This window comes from Ambystoma mexicanum, chromosome 6p (assembly GCF_040938575.1).
Source record: "Ambystoma mexicanum isolate Mex_15411 chromosome 6p, UKY_AmexF1_1, whole genome shotgun sequence".
Taxonomy (NCBI): domain Eukaryota; kingdom Metazoa; phylum Chordata; class Amphibia; order Caudata; family Ambystomatidae; genus Ambystoma; species Ambystoma mexicanum.
In genome coordinates, this window is record NC_090935.1 from 769,156,802 (window position 1) to 769,175,253 (window position 18,452).

General features: G+C 50.5%; 1 protein-coding gene across 3 annotated transcripts in view; it reads right to left on the reverse strand.

The window, feature by feature from the left end:
- MCTP1 (multiple C2 and transmembrane domain containing 1) overlaps positions 1 to 18,452 on the reverse strand; it is a 3,303,831-nt gene that overhangs the window by 791,404 nt on the left and 2,493,975 nt on the right. The window lies entirely within an intron of this gene.

Sequence of the window (18,452 nt, forward strand, 5' to 3'; positions counted from 1 at the left end):
AGCGCATGGTTGACTAATCTCTGGAAAGTGGCAGGGGCGTTCTTCAACCCGAAAGGCATGACTCTAAACTGGTAGAGTCCGTCTGGTGTTGAGAACGCTGTTTTTTCCTTGGCATGGTCCGTCAGAGCTATTTGAGGTAAGGTTGAAGGTGCTCACAAATTTGGCAGCACCTATCGTGTCCACGAGCTCATCAGCCAGCGGTAGTGGGTGCGCGTCAGTTTTGGTGACGGCATTGACTCCTCGGTAGTCCACACAGAGCCGCCAATCCTTGGTACCTGCCTGGGAACTTGCCTTGGGGACAAGGACCACGGGACTGGACCAGGGACTGGTTGAGGGTTCAATAACACCCAGATCCAACATCTTGGCAACCTCAGCCTGGATGTGGTTCTTGATGGTATCTGACATACGGTAGCACCTGCTTTTGACAGACACACTGTGACCAGTGTCAATCTTGTGCCTACACAACGGTGTGAGGCCTGGTGTCAGGGAAAACAGAGAGAATTACTGTCGGAGCAAAGACCTGCAGGCCCTCCCCTGCTCTGCTGTCAGATCGGGAGAGAGATGTACTCCCACCACGGAGCCATCCTGAGGGTTGCTATGCAGCAAATCAGGAAGGGGCACACTCTCATCCTCTTCTTGCCCTGAAGCTCGCAAGAGATATGAGACTTCGGCTCGCCAGTGGAAAGGCTGGAGCCTGTTGACATGGAATATTTGAGGGGTGACCCCCGAGGCTCCCATGTCAACCAGATAATAGACCTCGCCCATCTTGGAGATTATCCTGAAGGGTCCAGTCACATAATCCGCCAAAGCCAGAGGCTTGGTAGGCTCCATCACGAGGACCTCCTGTCCCGGAGTCCAATCCACCTGCGATGCTTTAAGATCATGCCAGTACTTATTCAATTCCTGGCTGGCCTTAAGATTCGCTGTTGCCTGACCCATCATCTGTGTCATCCTCCGTCTGAGGCCTAACACATAGTCCCCCACTTGCTTGGCGGGACCTGGAGGGGTGGCCTCCCAACCTTCTCGGATCAAGGCAAGGGGGCCCCTCACGGGATGTCCAAAGAGTAACTCAAAGGGGCTGAAACCAACACCCTCTTGAGGTACCTCTCTGTAGGCAAACAGCAGGCATGGCAGGAGAAGATCCCAATTCTTCCTGAGGGGCTCTCCCAAAGCGCCCAACATGCCCTTGAGAGTTTTGTTAAATCTCTCAACCAAACCATTGGTCTGGGGTGGTAAAAGGTGGAGAATTTGTAAGTTACCCCGCATTCTTTCCACATGGTTTTCATGTAACTCCACATGAAGTTGGATCCTCTATCGGAGACAACCTGCTTAGGGAATCCAACACGGGTTAAAATGCCCAGGAGAGCCCTGGCAACCACCTTGGCCATAACCGTCCGAAGGGGTATAGCCTCAGGGTACCTGGTGGCATGATCTACCAAGACTAGGATGAACCGATGTCCACCCGACGTGGGAGGGTCAAGGGGACCGACGATGTCGATGCCCACCCTCTCAAACGGTGTGCCCACCACTGGCAATGGTTGCAGTGGGGCGATGACTCTGCCTCCAGTCTTGCCAGACAACTGACATGTTGGGCACGTCCTGCATTGGGACTCCACTTCTACTTCTATCCGTGGCCAGTAGAAATGGGCAGAGAGACTCTGCTCAGTCTTCTTGGTACCAAGATGACCAGCCAAGGGAACCTCATGCGCCAACTGCAGCAGGAAGGGCCTGTAAACCTGGAGTACCACCAACCTCTTGAGGGCACCAGGTTCAGGCTTAGTGGGCTCAGTAACAAGGAGCTCACCCTCCCAATAAATTCGAAATGTCCTAGGCACTTCTCCTTGTGCCTGGGACAGGGTCTGTGTCCTCAGACCCTCGAGAAAGTGGCACTCTCTCTGTCCCTTACAGAAGTCTGCCCGGGAGGGTCCCCCTTCAGCTAACAAGCATTGAAGGTCGGGATGATCCTCCGGGTTAAGAGCCTCTCCCACAGGAAAGTCTTCTGGCTGTTCTCACACAGAAAGGAGTTGAGACAGGATTTACCACTGGACCCAGCCCATCCGGAGCATGGATCCCAATGGGTGCTGTCGGAACAGCAGGAAGAGCAGGGGCTCCCTCCACAGAGGCAGCCTTCTTACTCCTCTGTTTCTTGCGTGCCTTGGGTTTCCCCGTCGGCAAGGATACGGGGCTCGCAGCCGGACCCTGTGTAACCTGCGATAGGGTGACCGCAACAGCAGCCATGGTTAGACCATCCGAGATCATCCCCAACTCGACCAAATCGTTTCCTAACAAGATGTTCGCAGGCACGTTGTCCTGAACCAGGACCGGAAGCTTTGCTGTCTTGTCTACAATCGTAATGTTGACTAAGGCTACAGGCGATAATTTAGGAGACCCACCAGCTAACTGGTGGTTCTCAGAGGAGCACCTACATAGTCCTCTGGCTTGAGCAGGGTCCTGTCCACCACTGTCATGCTTGTCCCAGTGTCTCTCAAACCAGTAGAAGGCTGGACATTCAAGAGGACACTTCTCAAAAACCTACGAGTGTTTTACGGGATAGTCGCCAATACTTCTGTGTACTGGTCCCAGGCCCCAAGGGACACTAAGGAAATCTCTACGGGAGCACCGATGGTGATCCCAGTAGAGGAGGGGAGGACGGTGGCCTCCACCTAAGGTACAGAGTAGGGATTAGTCAAGCTGACAGCCTGGACTCCAAGTGCCTTACCCTAACACTTGGGGTCACCCCATCGGTGGTCCAGAGCCCTACAATCCCAACAAGTGCCAGGAGTGCGGGGTACGGTACTTGAACCACTGGGACCCTGCTTTGCAGCAGGCGGACCACTACTCTTACTCCACCAACAACAGACTTATCCCCACTAGGTTTTTGGGTCTTCGGAGAGGAAGGTTTTGGTTTACATGACTGTGATTGCTTTTGGGACTCCTCAGGTTTCTGAGAGGCCCCCTTTTCTTTGTCCCTGTCCTTCCCACTGGAGTCCTTAGGAGACACACGGTGGGAGACCCACTTGTCAGCCAACCTAGCCAGCATAAAGGGGTCCAAAATGTTCTGGTCAGCAACATACTGACGCAGCTCTGGTGAACAGGCTTCCGAAAAATTCTCAAAAAACAAGAGGTGAGACAATTCAACGAACGTTTTCACTTTGTAACCATCAATCCACCCCATCATGTTCATGTGCGTAGCACTCACCCAGTCAATCCAAGACACATTCTCCCGTTTCTTAAAATCCCTGAACCGTTTAAGATATTGGGCAGGCGTCTTGCCAAACTTGGCAATTAAAGAAGACTTCATGCACTCATACTGACCCCTTTCTTCCACACTCAGCTTCAGAATACAGTCATATCCAGTTTGAGGCACTTTGCTTAACAAACACTTAGCCCAATCTCTCTTATCAACACTATGAATTGCACAAGCCATCTCAAAAGCTTCAATCCATTGGAGTATATCAGAACCCTCTGCATACAAACCAACCAAATCTTTCATAAACTGGGTTGCTAGGGACCTGACACTCTCAACTGGTTTCGCTGAAGTCTCCACTTGAGCTTTCTCTAACTGGATTCACTGACATTCAGTGTCCTTATCTTTGAGTTCAAGATCCCTATTTTTGAGTTCAACTTGCTGTGCCAACTCCTCTTTCTTAAGCTCAGCATCAATTTCCAACTTGTGATATTCAAAGGCCAACTTCATCCTTAATAACTCTAGTTCCAAGGAACTGCTGGGGTTTGGAACAGAGGCAGCAGGAATGGTGGCATTCCCAGAATCAGATTCGGCGACAACCCCCGGGGTAGAGTCCTCATTGGTTGCATCCCCCCCTTCAAGAGTTTCACAATAGATCTGGTAGTCCACCAGGGCAGCTATCAGCTCAGCCCTAGACTTATACACAAAGTCTAACTCCCTGGCTTCACAAGCACTCTGGAGAGCCTCTAAGCTTATCCGAGTCAATTTATCATTCGCAATGGATTCCATTGCTTGTAATGCAGTTATCTTGTAAACCTTAATCTAACAAAGTGCAGATATCCTTCCTAAGCGGCACGGTTATACACTGAGTCTTAAAACCATAAGCATCCCACCGCTGCCACCAGCTGTGAAGACCAGAGGGGGGGGTCTGTACTTCCGCTCTCTATATGGTAGAGGGGAGACACAGAGGCCCCTGCCAAGATTCTCTAGTATTGGTAGACGTAGTCGAGCAATCAAGGCCTAGCTTTTCAAGAGGTGATGCGAGCTGGTTCTTAAGTACAGTGTAGTCCCCAAGCACCCACGAAGGAATGTCCACACACTGTATCGGTTTAAAACACAGTCTTTATATAATTAATATTCAAAGTCATATACACGATCACGATAACTCACTTTGTACTCCGGAAATCAACAATGGTAAATATGTACAATTCTAAAGTGGTACCACTAACGTTATTAGATCTCCTTAAAGTGCACATGGTCAGAATGACACACAGATCAAAATAAAGAGGAAACCAGCAGTAGAGAGAGGAAGGAAAGCAAGATGGTTGAGCAATAGGCAGTATACTGGTAAGTACCGTTAAACACGGCTCTGTGTGGAGTACCCCCCACCTGGGCAACCTGTAGAAGAAAGATACAAGCCCAGTCCATATATTGTTCCCACTAGACTTTCCAATAGTTCTGCAACCCCAAAGTACCTGGCGTTGTAGCGTTCCTCGTCGGGGAAATCGACAACCCTTCTTGAGTGCCCTCCCTTTAAGGCAGAAGTCACGGGTCTTCGAACGTCCGACGGTGAACAGATCGAGCTACAGCGGCGAAGTGGCCGCGTCGTTCCTAGCGGTGCTCGTTGACGGGGAAACGTAAACGTCCTGCAAGGAAGAGGCATGCGGGGCACCTCGATGTCAATAGTTCTGGACCGCAAAGAGTTGAAGAACTGTGGCCCAGCAAGGGCGTCGAGTTGTCGGCGTCTCTGTGGTCTTTGGGTGGCGGGAAACCCACCGGTGGATGCTCCTCGGTGTGTCGATGGTCAGGCCTTCTCCGGCAGGATACAGCGGCGACGATGCGGACGAGAGCATCCTTGGATCAATGAAGTTCTTAGGCAACGGGAGCTCGTCGGCTCCAGTTGGTGACAGCGGTTGGCGACAGTGGTGGACAACAGTCTGGGCGCTTCTCCTTGGAGTTCTGCAGCAATCCCCGTATCAGGTCGGCAGCCTGTCGAAGGTCTGTCTACCAGGGAGCCTAGGCAAAGATCAGCTGTGCACGATGGTCCCTCATAGCTCGGGAAGAGGTTGCCTTACCAGGTCCTCTCTGGGTCAGTTCTTGAGGCACAGCAGCTTTCAGATTGTGAAGGAGATCAACAGCAATTCTTCTCGTCCAGCAGGGCTCAATGTTAAGCTTCAGTTACTCCAGTTACTCGTCGTAGTGGACTTCAGCTTCCGAACACGATTCCTAGCAGTGAGAGGTCCCCAGGTATACTGTTGATCTCCCATTAATTTACGCTGGGTCATACTTAAGAATCCAATCACGACTACGGGCATTCATGCAGGCAGGCAGCCAATCAGGCACACAAGGTATTCAGGCCATTCACTGCTCTCCAAACACTCAAAACAAGTTATGTGTATTGGGACAAGTACCGAGCCATTCAACACTCCAAGCCGCATTCATACCGGTTTCGGGCAGGGCTGTCTCAACCATTGTGTCAACCGCCAGATACTAGACAGCCACAACATAGTATGTATATTCGTCACACACTCCATTAACCCAGGTCCCACCCACAGACGTACCCACAACATAAGGTCGTTGAGAAGGCTCCAGCCAGTCTGGTCGGCACTTCCCCACACTACCATATACAGAACTTCCACCCAACAGCCCGTCAGGGGGAAGGGACAGAGGCAGGGCTTCCCGGGACTTTGGGAAGATCAAGGTAACAGGTGATGGAAGGCAAGAGGCAATGGGGCCCATTTTGTCTCCATCAGGAATCTACCGATTCCAATGACAGGGCTTGGGCATCCCAAAATGGAGGATGCTCAGGGCACCAGTCATTTCAGCACAGAGCTGCCACCAGCCCGTACCCTGCTCTGTGGGTCACACACAGGTGCTCAAAAACACAGGGTTGTACCCCTACCCATGGGTGCCATAAGGGTATCCCATGGGTCTGTTCACCAAACCAAAAGAGAGAGAGCTGCACCGCTAGGAGTCCCACATGAACTCCTGCGTGGAAAACACGACAGAACACACGATAAAAAACAGTAAAGGACAAGGATACGGAGGCCCTGTCCCTCCGATGCATTTCCAGCATCACAATCATCTTTGCCATTCAGGACCCACCTTTGCCAATCTCCAGCAACACTATGGCCTCTCCTGCACCTACCAGAAATAAAAAGGCTATTACTGTGGACAATATGGTTCCAATACTCAACCCCATCACTAGACCGCAGAACTACAACAACCTAGGCCCAGAAAAATGAGTAGATTTGTACAACCAAATGCTCTCTCTTGCTATAGATAAAGTAGCACCACTAAAAATGAGGACAGCCAAACAAGCGGCCCACCTCAACTCTTGGTACATCATAAGTCTCAGAAAGGCTGTGGAGTACGAAAATAGAGCAGCTGAAGGGGCATGGAAAAAAAAACGACATCTCTCAACAAAGAGAAATTCGTACTTGCGTCAACCAACTATAAAAATGCTAACCGTCAAACAAAAAGTGACACCTACAATCTGAGAATTAGTAATGCTAAATCTGGGACTAAAAAACTCTTCTCCATCCTTTGAGAATTGGAAACACCCGTGATACCTGATGAACAATGCACCAAAGATACCAAGTGGTGTTTTGACAAACAAAAAGCACTACTGGACAAAATCACGCTCCTCCAAACTAAAATTGACGGAAAAAACCTAGCCTTTCCGTTGAAGCCAGAAATTTCAACAGTACTAAAGCCACTACAAACCAGTCCACTCCTTTCCAGTTCGCTCCTGTTTCATTGCTGGAAGTTACTAACTAACATTATTGAAAGCCTCAAACCCTCAACATGCCAGGGAGATACCTGCCCGCCCAGCCTCATCAAAGAAGTTGTAGCCGATATCGCACCTTTCCTCACAACCTTTATAAAGGAATCATTTGAAACATGCACACTCCCTACCAACCTTAAAGACGCATGGGTCTGCCCAGTTTTAAAGAAACCTTCACTAGACCCTAACACACCCACCAATTATCGACCCATAACCACGGTACCATTCTTACTCAAGAATTAGGACACTGTAGTGTTCCTCCAAATTAAAAAAGACCTCGAAAAGAACAACCTCCTTGGCCTTTGCCAATCAGGTTATGGCACAGAAACGGCTCTCATTGACCTTAAGACTCAAATGGATTAGATAAAGGACAAAGGAAACATAGCCCTCCTCCTCCTGTTAGACCTTTCTGAGGCCTTCGATCTGATCAACCATAAAGCCTTATGCAAGCACCTTACATCAGCAGCACACTTCTCAGCTAAAGCCACTGCCTGGATTCAATCCTTTCTCTCAGACAGGACTATGAGAGTATTCTCCACCACAGCAACTGCAGATGCAACCACAGGCCTATGTGGAGTGTCCCAAGACACACGTGTCTCCCCCACCTTGTACAATATATTTACGAAGCCACTATTTGATCACCTAGACAGCTCGGGTATCATCTACACAAATTATGCAGATGATACCCAAATTCCACTATCAGGCTCCTACACCACACACTCTAACCCTCTAAACAAAATCTGCCTATTTATTCAGGCATGCATGGCCACTCACGGCCTCTGCCTGAATGATGACAAAACAGAACTATTACTGATTGGTTCTCAAAACCGCTTGAACAAACTACCCGGCCAAGTCCAATTATTCATCATTGACAACAATACCATCCAAGTTGCTAAAGTAGTCAAAACACTACGGCTATATCTGGACTCTAACCTCAGCCTCACAAAACAAATCAATGCCACAACGTCATCAGTAGCCTACACAGCTAAGCTCATAATCGCCTGCAGACCATTCCTGTCACCTGAAAGCCGTGTCACCCTAGCAGAGCACTTATCTTATCTAAACTTGACTATTGCAAGACATTATACAACCAAACCAGTCTTCGCAACCAGAATAAACTGCAAGTTCTTCAAAACAATGCTCTTAGAGCTGCCCTTAACATACCAAGAGCCAACCACATCACCGTCTACAGACGAAAAGCAAAGTGGCTCCCAGTGAAGAAAAGAAGTTTATACAAAACACTATCCCTTACCCACAAATGCTTAGCCAACATAGCCCCCAAATACCTGAACTGCAAGTTCTCAAAATTATCCCTCCAACAGACCCACCAGATGAGCACAAATGAACCAACTCATCATACCAAGATATAAACTTGAAAAATCTGGGGGCAAGAGCTTCCCAGTCCTAGCCGCAACGCTCTGGAATGCTCTGCCCTCGGACCTCAGAACAGAGACAGTATACTGGACTTTTCGAGAAAAAAAGAATGAAAAATCGGGCTAGTCTCTCAAGAATAATCTAGGACCTCTGAGGCAGACCATGGGCCTCATTACGACCCTGGCGGAAGACCATGGTGCTATTAGCACCATGGTCCATGCCGGTAAGTTACTGACTCCGCCATGGAGAAAGGGGGAATTACCACCCCATTACAAGGTTGGCGGGGCGGTAATTCCCCCTTCCTCCATGGCCCTTCCCCATTCCCATTTTTGCCCCATAGGGCTCAATGGGAATGGGAAAGGCGCTAAGTATGGTGCCGCAAATTGCGGCACCGTAATTAGCACCAAGGTCCCTTTGCGGGTCCCTACTTTAACGGCTGGTCTACACCAGCCGTTAAGGTCGGGTCCCGCAAAGGGACCTCGTAATTAGGCGCTAATAGGTGAATGGCGCCGCAGCCTTTTACGGCGCCGTTTACCCATTAGCGTCTTTTATCCGCCTGAAAGCCACTCAATGACTATTGTGTTCAACTACTGTTAACTGACTCTGACTACCGTCAACCTGTACTGGCAATAGGTGCATTGCCACTTGCCTGTATGCACGTTGTAATTGCAATGCAAAATGATTTACCACACTTCTTGGAATGTAGTTTACCTGTATTTTGAACGTAACCTGTGAAAGGGTGTATTTTCAAGTGTAACATGTAAACTTGCGCCCAGATACCTTTGGTTGGGGATCGCTAAATAAATAAAACAAACAAAAAATATGCAATAGGAATTTACTACGACCCAGGCGGTAATCTTCCGTCATTACCGCCATGGCGTAATGAGCGTTTACGCCGTGGGCCGATGGCGTAAAGAGCGCCACATTACGACCCATCGCGCACGAGCATTACGCCATGGCGGTAATGCAATTAACGCCATGGCGGAAAAGGCCCCTACCGGCATCGTAAAGCGAGCAAGGTGCACTTCCGCCACCGTAAGTAGCAGCCACCGTAATTAGCGGCCACCGTAATTAGCGGCCACCGTAATTAGCGGTGGCCGTAAAAAGCAGGACCGGAAATAGCGTCATCGCGCCGGAACGGGAAACAGCACGTCGGCCATCTTTAAAAACACAATCCATTGCCATCCTACCGAACAACACCAGATCCAACCCTGACACCTGTCCCAACCAATCACCCACCCATCCAACTACCCAAAAATGCCTAAAGCTGTTAAGAAGGCATGTGACCGCCAGCGCCAGGAAAGATTCAGCCGGGAGGAACTCTGCATGCTTGCGGAGACCCTGCAAGACAACGCAGCTGTCGTTTTCTCCCCTGAAATGACCAGGACAGCGATAGGGAAAAAGAAGGCCATCTGGGCCCTGGTGGCCGAGCGCGTCAGCGCGGTGGGGACCGTACCCCGCACCCCACAGCAGTGCAGGAAGCGCTGGGACGACCTCCGCATACGGGTCAGAGCGGTCATCTCTGCGAACCGCAACCTTGCAATGGGTACCGGTGGAGGGTCGGAATCCCCACTAAAACTCCAACCGTGGGAGGAGATTTGTGCAACCACGATTGGCATGGAAGCCATTGAAGGCGTCGGAGGGATGGAAAGGAGAGCTCCGACATAGGGCGATGAAGGTAGGTGCCTCAAACAAGACATGCCATAGTCACTGCAGTCCATTCATGTGTAGCACAAGGTTGCCCTAGAGTGTAAATGCAACACATTTCCACACTGCCCATAGCCACATGCGAGCACCACCCTGTATACACTGCTGGCACCCGCATACCTGCATCCACATTCCACACTAAAAGGAGACAACCTGCATGGCCCTGCCTGAAATCTGCCTCATCTACTGACCAGAATAATGTCTATCATTGTCATTCCAAAGTCTGCAGACCCATCAATAACGCCCTCCCTCCTTTGCTCCACCACAGGCACAGATTCACACCCCGAGGACCAGGACACCCCTGCGACGAAGAGAGCCAAGAAGGCCAATTATACCGTCCCCGCACCCTCGACCTCAGCTGCAGTGAGGCAGACCCCACAACAAGCAGGACCCACTGCAAGCATAGCGGACGTCCCACCGGCAAGCACCCCTGTAGTCAGCAGGCCAGCAGCAGCTGCTCCACCTCTACCAAAATTGCCTGCCACAGAAGGCACCTGGTCAGCGGCCAGCAGCAACATGGGTGAGACAGCTGCAATAGCTGCATGTTCAGACTCAGACATTGAGGAGCACGAAGTCCGAAGCCCCACTGACCTACTACATTCCCCCTGTTTGTCAGACGCCAGCCCCCATGAGGATCACACACAGGGGCACACAGAGGTAGAGGAGTGGCCTTCTACCCCATGCCCAGTCCTCAGTCCACAGGAGGGGAGCAGCCCCTCCAACACACCACCAGCACTGGCCATGGGCCAGCAGGGGCAGCAGTCCCTCGAGGACATCACAGAACGGCAGCAACAACTGTCCACGATGCTGGCTGAGCATGCCGCGGAATGTGTGGGGGCTAGGGCAACCATTGAAAAGGCCACGGAGACCCTAAGGGCCGAAGTTGCGCAGAGCACTGCCACCCTGAGGGATGCCATGCAGGCCATGTCCAGGGACATCTGTGCTGAACTTGCCGGCTTGCGTCGTGCGCTCACTGAGCTCACCCACACCCTACAGGACGGGCATGCACGGGGGCAGGCAGGGACATCCTCCACTGCCAGTTCTGCACAGAGCAGCCCCGTCCGACGTTCCGGACGTAACCTGCGCTCCACAGCCAGGGGTGCCCCGGGGGCCGGGAGAGGGGGCTTGTAACAGCCTGTGCCCACTGTCACAGGCATCTGTTGACACCTACATGGGGTGTGTTGGGGTGTGCAGGGGGGAGGGGGTATGTTGGGGTGTGCAGGGGGGAGGGGGGAGGGGGTGTGTTGGGGTGTGCAGGGGGGAGGGGGGAGGAGGTGTGTTGGGGTGTGCAGGGGGGAGGGGGGAGGGGGTGTGTTGGGGTGTGCAGGGGGGAGGGGGGAGGGGGTGTGTCACGACATTTCATAGTTTAAATACACTTTTTTCTTTCCCAAAAATGAAATGTGTGGGCATTTTCATTGCGTATGTGTGCTTTATTGGTGTACAGTCCACAGTGTGCATGTCCCAGAGACACACAGTGCCCCAAGTGCAGTCTCCATGTGATTCACACCAGCCCTGTGTGCTAGAAGCAGTGGTCGATGATACTTAGGCGCATTGCACGCCCCTCCTGTGCGTCGCCTCCTCCATGGGGTGCCGTCCCATCTGCACCCTCCTCATCCTCATCGTCAGGTGGTTGCAGTTCTGCGTCAGGGGGCAGGGGCACATTCCGTCTGACGCACATATTGTGTAGCATGACACATGCCATGACGATCTTTGCCACCTTCTCATGGTGGTACAGGAGTGCCCCACCAGACCTGCTGAGGCTTCGGAACCGTGCCTTCAATAGGCCGAATGTCTGCTCTATAACCACACGAGTACGTGTATTTGCATGGTTGAAGTCCTCCTCGTGCTGGTTCTGCGGGTTACGGACTGGTGTAAGGAGCCACCTCTTCAGGGGATAGCCTGCATCACCTGTATGTAGGCGAGAATGTATGTGTCAGTCATGTCGTCTGATCAAGAACATGATGTGCCAACATGGCTTGCATCCAACTGTTACTTTGGCTCACTTCTGCATGCACTAATTGATTCACACAATGCAACCAGTATATGCTCATGGCTCCCATGGCCTGTTTTGCATGCCATCACCCAAAATATGCAGAGGGGTTGAGTGCATTGTGAGTGCCCATCCTCTATCTCCGTTCTCTGTGTTACTCACAGCCAGGTGGAGTATGCATCATCCCCCCCCCCCTTTCAGCCAGGTGGTGTATATATCATCCCCCCCCCTTTCAGCCAGGTGGAGTATGCATCATTCCCCCCCCCTATCAGCCAGGTGGAGTATGCATCATCCCCCCCCTTTCAGCCAGGTGGAGTATGCATCATTCCCCCCCCCTTTCAGCCAGGTGGAGTATGCATCATTCCCCCCCCCTTTCAGCCAGGTGGAGTATGCATCATTCCCCCCCCCCCTATCAGTCAGGTGGAGTATGCATCATTCCCCCCCCTATCAGCCAGATGGAGTATGCATCACCCCCCCCCCTTTCAGCCAGGTGGAGTATGCATCGGTACGTCATTCACCTGCCCACTTCCATGACATTGGACTCACCGAGTAGCCAGGATCTTGGGCCTGCATGTCGCTCCATGTAGCGTGGTATTGTGGAGTTCCTCAGGACCATAGAATCATGGGTTGATCCGGGGAATCGGGCACAACAATGTGTGATGATCTTGTTGGAGTCACAGACCATTTGCACGTTGATTGAGTGGAACTGTTTCCGGTTGCGGTACGTTACCTCCATGGCACGTGGAACCACCAATTCCACATGGGTGCAGTCGATGGCACCAATGCAACCGGGTATGCCGGCTAGTGCATAGAAACCCACTTTGGTGTTTGCAATGTCCTGGGCAGTCCGTGGTAATGAGATGTGGTCGTCTGTGTGCTTGAGGAGGGCATCGAGCACTTGGATGAGTGTTCGTGAGAATAATGGTTGTGAAATGCCATGCAAGTGCCCCACTGTGTGCTGGTAGGTGCCTGTGGCCAGGAAGTGGAGTACAGACACTACCTTCAGTAGGGGGGGGATGGCGGTTGGAGTGTCTATCATGCTGACGATGTCGTTGTGTATCATGTCTACGATGGCGGTGATGGTGTCCCGGTCCAAACGGTACAGGGTGTGGATCTGCTCAGCAGTGAGGTTGAATGGATTGGCTCTGATGCGTGGGATTGGGGGCTGCCTGCGTGGTGGCACTGGCTGTGCTGGTGGGGCTTGCTGGGCCTGCCTTGCCCTCCTTCTCCTCCTGCGTCTCCTCTGTGCTGCCTGTTGTTGTTGTTGCTGTTGTAGCACATGCATTGCTATCAGGTCCTCCAGCCCCAACATTGCTAGTCGTATTGGTATCATTGTGGAGTGTGACTGGGTGTGGGAAGGGGTGGGGTGTGCTCTTTTTGTACTTCCTGAGTCTGTATTGCCTTCACCTGTGCTGTTTCTGTGCACCTGTGGCAGCTGCATTCACTTTACATGGCCCTTTACGGTTGGTTCGCGATGGCGTAATTAGCACCATGGCGGTAAGGTACTTAACGGGCTGGGTGATGGCGTTAGGTGCATGTCCGCTTGGGTCGGCATTTGTGTACCTTTCCGCCATGGCGCTAAGTACGGTGTGGCCGGTCGCGTGCGCGCACCCTTAGCGCAGTTAGCGGCAGCGTTAACTACGATGCCGCTAATGGCATCGTAGTTAACGGTCACGGGTCATGATCGGACCTGGCGGAAAACGATGGCGGTAACCATTTACCGCCATCGTTTTTCACTTAGCGCCAGGGTCGTAATGAGGCCCATTGTCATCATGGAAGTATTTACCATAAAATGGCAACAGCAGGAAAACAGTGTGATTACCTGAGCATATGAGCGCCTGGCAATTGCCTATCTAATACCTATATACAAGCCAAAACTGTTGGCTTTGTCATTTCTTTTTTTAAACAGGACTTTTACGCAAGGAACACATATACACAAAGTGGCTAATGGTGCGCTTGGTAATGGCAAATGGCATTTGTATTACACCAGCAGTGCATTTAGAGCTGCAATTAAGACATTAGCTCTCAGTGTATTGTTTAGAATAACAATGGCAGGCCAGAATTTAATGTTACTGCTTGACAAAGCTAGCTCAATGAGACTCCACGAAGATGGCTTTTTGTGTGTGGAGGGGAAGGCTATAGAGATTAGCATGTCCTTGGCAAGTGAATGGGTGGGTAAATAATCAATCAACATCCCTTTGCAGTATATCCCTCCTTGCATGTAATCTCCCTGCTAACTGTACTCCATTGCAATAGTTTGAGCTTATAGGTGGGACTTAAGCACCACGTAATAACGAAAACTAAGAAGGCCACCTGAAGCAGCAATGGTCGTCATCTCAGGTTCCCTCGTGCTGCCCAGGGAGGTGTATTTGGCAGTGCCGGGCCATAGATTTTCAAGTGTGGAACCAGCGGTTTGGAAAGCTCTGCCCCAAGATTCACGCATCATGATGTTTTCTTTGGGTGTAACAGCCCTTGGTTTAAACTGTGGCTGTCACACTTGCGTGGGATGGAAATGTTTTTCTACGAGCATTGCACAGCGACTGGCCGTTTCTAGTGGTTGGTGGGAGCCTGTCATAATGACACTAATGTATGCAAGGAGGCTGGAGAGCACATCTTTGCCCTATTGTCCGGCGTCTCTTGAAATGCGCAATTCACCTTTGAGAATAAGGTGACCTGTGTAATTATACCATGAGTGCAAATGAAAAAAGCACATTCCCTGCGCTTTTTTCATTCGTGCTCATTTTTTAGAACCTGTCCCACATGCTTATCAAAAATTAAACAGTGATCACAGAAATGTATTATATAGCTTGAGAAAGTATTACACCAAGTCTTCACTTAGTTAATGGTACTTGTTATTTGTTTTAAGTACTGGTAATGTGATGAAGTAATTGGGGGCTTTGTGGGGGGGGGGGGAGGGTTTGGCATTCAGATGCTATATTTTCCATCTCACTTCTGCTCCAAAAGATATTCCACTATCACTACTGCTGTCTTGGGCTAATTTTGAGTGCTCAAAGCAAACAAAGAGACAACGTGTCCCACTGCCAGCCTGCCTGTGCCTGTGCATTTAGTACATACCCCATAAAGCTGCTCAGGGCACTTGGCACCTAGCACTCCAAGTACTCTCCCTCTTCTCTCCCACTCTCAGGGACAACCTGCGATCTATGATGGAGGGAAGGAGTTACCTGTTCTGCCATGTCATTATTGTTGGCATTAGCTGAGAACGATTCACAGGTGTAACAGGATGCCCAAATACGCCACTGAACAAGTGTAGCCAACTGATCATTGGTCCTTATCCGAAAAGTCATTGACTGAGTGCCCTTAGCAGGGATGTGATTTGGGGTTTTCCGAGGGGTAGCAGCTGCTACCCCTGGCTCCCCCTCTGCTACCCCTACCTAGACATGTCCTTGTGACCGCATGGCCACTGGACAAAGATACGGTGCCAAGAGCAGATATCTGTGTTGCCCTGAAAAAGGCGGTTGCAAATATAGCTAAATATGCCACTGATTTTTTCACCTGGATTATAGATCTCATTAGCTGGAGAAATAACAGGGATGCAGGAAAAACCATGAGGCCACTATCACTAACAGGTTGGCAGTCCATTAGTGAAGAATGCCTGAATGGTTGGGTTCAGAGGCGGGGCTGTCTGTGCTGCTCATACCCAGTACTATAGCAACAGAACGGGTATGGGGCCTAGGTCTAGCTCGCTGGGAATGGGTAAGGGCAGCCTGCCATACTCAGTGATAGCACAGAATGAAAGCAAATCTCATCAGTGTTTCCCGTTGTCTGCTTTGCACATCCAGTGAGCCACTGGGCCTGCGATGAGAGGGGTGTGGCCCAGTGGCTTCTGCCACCAATCCTGCCTGGGCACTGTATGACCTCACCCAGATCGACGGATGGTGAGATAATTTACATGAAGTTGCCCTCCGCCTTTGAAGTAAACCATCTGATGCTCCCTCAAGCAAAAAAAAAATGTATTTGTAATGATAGCTCTGGCGCAACGTACTTGCTTTGGTAACAAGAGGGTACAGTGCAACGTGAGTTCAGTTCCTGCTCCAGTGCTTAGAAGCTGGAGGACGCTGGAACTAAGCAATATATAATGGACCAAAGAAAATATTAAAATGGGCCTTTTCTAGGGGTAATGACATTGAGCTGATGCTGCTGTTTACATTTTAAAATAAAAAAGCCTGCAATTACTGTGACCTGCAACACATCCTTTCCCTGTATCTATTTAATGTTATAGAGGCTGGTAATGGAGACTTAAGATGTTGTACTAGTGACTTACAGATGTTTGCAGAGAGTGTTTGAGACGTAATCTGTTGTAAGAGAGTTGAAATGCATTGAATGCAGATATAAGATGTTTGAGGAGGGTAATTGAGACACACACTGTTGGCGTGTTGAAGGAGGATACTGGAGACTTAAGTTGCTAGTTTGCTTGAGGTTGATGGGGCCGGAGAATGCCGGAGACTTAAGTTGATGACATAGGTTATTTATAATGCACTTAATACCCTAAGGTTTCTAATCGCAGACCCGGGGATCGAACCAGTGTAGCTCTGTGTCGTTTTGCTTCCAAGGCGAGCACGCTGCCCCTGAGCAATCCTCCCGAGATGGAAGGTGCACTGTGTGAGCATGAAGGTGTTGGAACAAGGCATTGGAGGTGTAAGGTGTTGGAGAGGGGAGTGGTTGGCAGACATTTAAAGCTGTTGACAGAGAGCCCTTCGCGACTTGCAGTGGATAGTGGGGTCTGCGTGACTGGCGGGAATGGGTTGCTCTGCAATGGTTCAAAGTGCACTATTGACAAGAAAATCTCTGTGCGTATTATCAAAGTGTAAACGCATGAAGTGGTACAGCCTCTGATTGTCTTCTGGTCAGACTTGTGTTGGTCAGTTGCTGTCTCCAGTCTGTGACCACACACTTGGCAGACACTGGATGTCTGCGCTTTGGGGTTTAGGCCACTTCGAGATGCTCTGTTTACAGTTTAGCCCGAGTGATGTACAATAGTCCAGGCTGCTGTGTTGGATGCCTGCTTACATTCACAGTAATTTGGTAATTTGGGCCTATACACACTGATATTAACACTACACATGGTGATCCATTCTAGTTTAAAATGTATATCACATTACAGTGATATCATAACCATATTGTTCTTAGAGTTCTGAGGTACAATGCTATGTTCCTGTTTTGTCAAGGGATGAAAGGTCGTGTGCCATCACTTCCCGTGATGCCAACTGGGGGGCAGGGTCACATGACATCACTTCCAGTGATGTCATCAGAGGTTAAGGGTCATGTGATGTCACTTCCGCTACCCCTGGCATTTCGATGAAATGATGTCCCTGGGTGCTGGCACAATGGATTGGTAAACGGGAAGCCAGTGGCCTACCCCCATGGAACTTGTGCACAAGCTCCTCAGCCTCTTTCTCCCAGAGGCAAGGGAGTGATGACCGGCCCACCCTCTCTGTTTCAAAAGGTGCAGTGAAGATTGGGGTGGCAAGAAGGTGAGGGTAGTGTTTGCATTCTCATGGTGTTTTTGTTGCTGTTGTATGTCATTGTCACTGAGGCAAGCATGCGCTGGAAGAAACCAGTAGGAAAAGAGGAGGATGCAGCAGTGCACCGAGAGAGGGGGTGCAGGGTGGAGGTGAACAGTGACATATTTGGGAAGCGGGAAACTGAGGTCACAAGAGGAAAGCAATATGCCAAAAATGCTCATGCTCTAAACGCTCATGTCTTAAAATAAAGCCACCGTTTGTCAAACAAGATTCACGTGTCCTGGAGTTACTTATCCCATGCCTCCCTGAGCTTTCTTGCAAACATAGCACAGTCCCTGACTGTGTGTCATGGCATGCTGCAATCCTGACTGACACACAGCAGTGACATGGCATGCTGCAATCCTGACTGACACACAGCAGTGACATGGCATGCTGCAATCCTGACTGGCACACAGCAGTGACATGGCATGCTGCAATCCTGACTGGCACACAGCAGTGACATGGCATGCTGCAATCCTGACTGGCACACAGCAGTGACATGGCATGCTGCAATCCTGACTGGCACACAGCAGTGACATGGCATGCTGCAAGCCCTGACTGACACACAGCAGTGACATAGCATTCTGCAAGCCCTGACTGGCACACAGCAGTGACATTGCATGCTGCAAGCCCTGACTGGCACACAGCAGTGACATGGCATGCTGCAATCCTGATTGGCACACAGCAGTGACATGGCATGCTGCAATCCTGACTGGCACACAGCAGTGACATGGCATGCTGCAATCCCTGACTCACACACAGCAGTGACATGGCATGCTGCAATCCCTGACTGGCACACAGCAGTGACATGACATGCTGCAATCCTGACTGGCACACAGCAGTGACATGGCATGCTGCAATCCTGACTGGCACACAGCAGTGACA